The sequence below is a fragment of the Triticum aestivum genome, chromosome 3B (assembly GCF_018294505.1).
Source record: "Triticum aestivum cultivar Chinese Spring chromosome 3B, IWGSC CS RefSeq v2.1, whole genome shotgun sequence".
Taxonomy (NCBI): Eukaryota; Viridiplantae; Streptophyta; class Magnoliopsida; order Poales; family Poaceae; genus Triticum; species Triticum aestivum.
In genome coordinates, this window is record NC_057801.1 from 702384435 (window position 1) to 702389561 (window position 5127).

Below are 5127 nucleotides of genomic sequence, written 5' to 3' on the forward strand. Positions count from 1 at the left end.
TGCCGGGCCTAGTGACTCGTTTCACCCAATAAGGGCCTTCCCACTTCGGCGTCAACTTGTTGGAATTCTTGGCGGACTGAACGCGCCGAAGAACAAGGTCGCCTTCCTCGAAGCTTCTGGCTCTAACTTTGCGGCTATGGTAGCGGTGCAAAGCTTGCTGGTATCGAGCAGCTCGTACAGCAGCCTGAAGACCATCTTCCTCAAGGAGCAGCGCGTCATCTTGTCGCAGCTGCTCTTGCTCAAGCTCATCATAAGCGAGCACTCGAGGTGACCCGTATATGAGTTCCGTGGGGAGAACTGCCTCTGCTCCATAGACTAGAGCGAAAGGCGTCTGGCCAGTGGCTCAATTTGGCGTCGTCCTGATCGACCAAAGAACCACCGGCAGCTCCTCGATCCAGTTCCTTCCGCACTTGCGCAGCCTGTCGAAAGTCCTGATCTTGAGCCCGCGCAGCACTTCAGCATTTGCCCTCTCCGCTTGACCGTTGCTTCTTGGATGAGCAACATAAGCGAAGCAGATCTTGGCGCCAAGATTTTGGACGTACTACATGAAGGTGCGGCTCGTGAATTGCGTGCCGTTGTCGGTGATGATCCTGTTAGGGATCCCGAAACGGCAAACAATCGACCTGAAGAACTTGACTGCTGACTGTGATGTCACCTTCCTCACTGGTTCCACTTCCGGCCACTTTGTGAACTTGTCGATTGCAACGTACAAGTACTCAAAGCCCCCGACAGCTCGGGGGAAGGGGCCGAGGATGTCGAGCCCCCAGACTGAAAATGGCCAGGATAAAGGGATCGTCTGGAGAGCTTGAGCTGGCTGGTGTATCTGCTTGGAATGGAACTGGCACGCTTCACACTTGGTTACTTGTGCAGTTGCATCCTGGAGGGCTGTCGGCCAAAAGAAACCTTGCCGGAAAGCTTTGCCGGCAAGTGCTCTTGCGCCAGTGTGGTGACCACATATGCCTCCATGTATCTCTGCCAACAGCTTCTGTCCGTCTTCCCGGCAAATACACTTCAATTTCACACCGTTGAGTCTTCTTATGTACAGTGTGTCGTCGATAAACTGGTACATACTTGACTGTCGGGCTACTCTCTCCGCTTCTTCTTGCTCTTCGGGAAGTTCTCCTGTCTGAAGGAAATGGACAATCTACTGTGCCCATGCTGGAGCTTGTGGCTCGACAACAAAGACTAAAGGCACTTCTGCTACTGCAGGAACATCAGCTTCTACGGCAAGAACCTGTGGCTCGGCCGGAGCTTGATGTTCCCCGACAAGCTTGCCGGGGCAAAACTTGTCGGGAGCGTCTGCTTCAACGGAACAAACACTAAGGTTTGCCGGAGCAGACTGCTCCTCAGCACTCTTGGTGTTGATCTTGGGGACTTTATTGGCGGCGGCTTCGGGGAGCTCTGCCGGAAAATAGTCGCCAGAAATCAACTTCCTCTTCTTGCTCTGTCCAGTTGATGGTGTTACAGACGGTTGAGTCAGCTTGAGCACAAAGATCCCTGGTTCCACAGGTAACTTTAGTGCGGCGCACTTCGACAGGCCATCAGCAATGTCATTCTGAGCTCTTGGAATATGCTCCATCTGTAGGCCGTCGAAGTGCTCTTCTAGCTTTCTCACTTCATCAACATATGCTTCCATCAATGGACTCTGATAATTCTTGTTCACTTGGCGGACGACAAGCTGCGAGTCACCCCTGACAATGAGCTTCTTGATCCCAAGGTCCGCTGCGATCCTGAGACCGGCAAGCAATCCTTCATACTCTGTAGTATTGTTGGTTGCTTGCTCCTTGGGAAAGTGCATCTAGACTACGTACTTGAGGTGCTCTCCGGTGGGTGCGACAAGCAGCACGCCCGCACCGGCACCTTGCAGCGAGAAGGCACCATCAAAGTACATCAGCCACTCTTTGCTCGCTTCCTTGATGGGGATGCTCGTCTCTGGAATTTCTTCATCTTGTGTCGGCGTCCACTCTGCTATGAATTCTGCCAATGCTCTACTTTGGATAGTTGAAGTACTTTCAAACTTGAGGCCAAAGCTTGACAGTTCTAATGCCCACTCGACAATCCTGCCTGTTGCTTCTGGATTTTGCAGTATCCTCTTCAACAGAAAGCGAGTGACAACTGTGATCTCATGTGCTTGGAAGTAATGGCGCAACTTTCTCGAGGCCATGAGGAGGCCGAAAAGCAATTTCTGCACACCAGAGTACCTTGACCTAGCCCCCTGCAAAAGGGAACTGACAAAGTACACTGGGCGCTGCACCATTCTCTTCTGCACCTTGTCATGCTCATGCGCAGATCCATCCTTGTCGGGACCAGAGATTGTCGGCGAAGCCCCCTACTTGTCGCTGGATGCGTCTGCCGTGGTTGCTGGCTCATCATCCGCCTCCCTCTCCGCCACTAACGCAGCACTAACCACTTGATTGATTGCCGCTATATATAGCAGCAACTTCTCTTGTGGCCTAGGTGCGACAAGTGTTGGAGTGGAGGACAGGTATCTCTTCAAGTCCTGCAGCGCAGCCTCCGCCTCCGGAGTCCATTTCATTGGACCTGCCTTTTTCAATATTTTGTAAAATGGCAGGGCGCGCTCAACAGATCTAGAGATAAACCTGCTGAGAGCAGCCACACAACCGGCAAGCCTTCGTACATCCTTGACGCGCTTCGGTGCTTCGATCTGCTCAATGGCCTTGATCTTGTCGGGATTGGCTTCAATTCCCCGCTGAGACACAAAGAACCCGAGAAGCTTGCCGGAAGGGACTCCAAATACGCACTTCTCGGGGTTAAGCTTGAGGTTGATCTTGCGCAGATTTGCAAATGTTTCGTCTAAATCTTGAATCAGGGTCGCCCTGTCCTTGCTCTTGACCACTATGCCATCCATGTAGGCTTCCACATTTCTGTGCATCTGTGGCTCAAAAGCGTGGTGGACTACCCTTGCAAATGTTGAACCAGCATTCTTCAAACCGAAAGGCATCCGTACGAAACAGTACGTGCCACAAGGGGTAATGAATGCGGTCTTCTCCTCATCCTCTTCTGCCATGAACATCTGATGGTATCCTGAGTATGCATCAAGAAATGAAAGCAAATCACATCCGGCCGTGGAGTCAACAATCTGATTGATGCGCGGCAAGGGAAATGGGTCTTTGGGACAAGCTTTATTGACATCAGTGAAGTCGATACAAAGCCTCCATTTTCCGTTAGCCTTGTGCACAACTACAGGATTGGCCAACCACGTAGGATGGAGCACTCCTCTGACAAGGCCTGCTGCTTCCAACTTCTTTATTTCTTCTGCGATGAATTCTTGGCGCTCCACTGCCTGTTTCCTGACTTTTTGCTTGACGGGCCGCGCATGAGGACAGACAGCAAGGTGGTGCTCAATTACTTTCCTGGGAACACCGGGGATGTCAGACGGTTGCCATGCAAACACGTCGACATTCGCCCGCAGGAAAGCAACGAGCGCGCTTTCCTATTTGGGGTCAAGAGTGGCACTGATGGTGAAGGTACCACCAGTGCCGTCCTCCTTGGCGGACACTTTCTTGGTCTCAGGTGGAGCTGCCATTGCCTTCTTACACTTGCCGGTGGAGCTCGATGGTGCGTCCTCGACGATAGTGCAGCACTCCGAAGAGGTGCGCTTGCCGGAGTGGGCATCAGAACTCTTGCCGGACTTGGTCTTCTTCTTCGCCCCGGGAGCTTCAGCAGCAAGTGATTGGCGATCTGCTACGGCTGCTGCTTCCCGGTAGATCTTGTCGGTGCAAATAAGGGCATCCTTCTTGTCGCCGGGGACAGAGATGACACTTATCGGGCTTGGCATCTTCAGTACGTTGTAGGCATAGTGAGAGGCTGCCATGAATTTGGCGAGTGCTGGACGGCTGAGTATCCCATTGTAAGGCAATGGGAAGTCAGCAACGTCAAAAGTGACCCTCTCAGTCCTGAAGTTCAATTCGCTGCCAAATGTTACCGGCAACGTGATCTTTCCCTTTGGCTTGCTCCTTCCCGGATTGATTCCTTGGAACGTACCGGTTTCTTCGAGCTCGCTGTCAGGGATCTGGAGTTTCTGGAGCACCGCGGAGGAGATCAGGTTCAAGCCGGCCCCGCCGTGAACTAACATCTTAGTGACCTTGAGGTTGCGGATAGTTGGTGAAACCAGCATCGGCAAGCACCCGACCGCAGTTATGCGATCAGGGTGGTCCTCAATATCAAAGATGATAGGCGTGCTGGACCATTTCAGAGGCTTGCGTGACTCGACGGGTGGTTCTGCTGCATTAACTTCCCGCACCCACTACTTGATATGGCGGTGCGAAGTATGCAGAGAAGCACCGCCGTCAACGCACGGGACCTCTGTGGCTTTCTGGAACTCCTGCTCGTCAGTCTCCTCATCATCCATGTCTTCGTCGTCGTCGTCATCTTCATCCTTGTCGCGGCCGCGAGGAGGTCTGTCTCCTTGCCGCTGCTTGGCCTTGCCGCGGCGTCCTCCTCGGCCGGGACGTTTCTTGCTGGATCCTCCAGCACCTTCCTGGGCTTTCTCCTTGTCGCGCCGCTCGTATTCAGCTCTCTGTTGCTCAACAAGCTGCTCGACTTTCTTGCAGCTCTGGAGATCGTGGCCCTTGGTGAAGTGAATCTTGCAATACTGCTTGCTGGTACCGTCCTGCTTGTCGGCAACTGCCACCTCCGCGGCAACCTCCTTGCTGGAGCTACCAGCTTTGGGTGTCTTGCCGGACCGCTCAACGACCAGCACCTCTTTTCCTTTCTTCTTCCTGTTGTTCCGCCACCGGTTTTTCTTTGCCGGGGCAGCATCCTCACTGTCAGACCCTCCTGCTCCTATATTCTCTCCGGGGAGTCTCCTCCCTTCCTCAGCATGTGCGCACTTGTCGGCCAGGGCATATAGCTCACTGACGTCTCTGATCTTGCACATCACCATTTCCTCCCGCATCCTGCAGTTTCACACGTTCTGGTGGAACGCGCTGATCACCGCGGCAGGGTGGACATCTGGGATGTTGTGTTGTACACTGTTGAATCTCTGAATGTACTTGCGCAGGGGCTCTCCTTCCTTCTGGGCGAGCAGATGAAGGTCACTCTCTTGGCCATGAGGCTTGTGGCCGCCTGTGAAGGCGCCGACAAACTGATGCCATAGATCGGCCC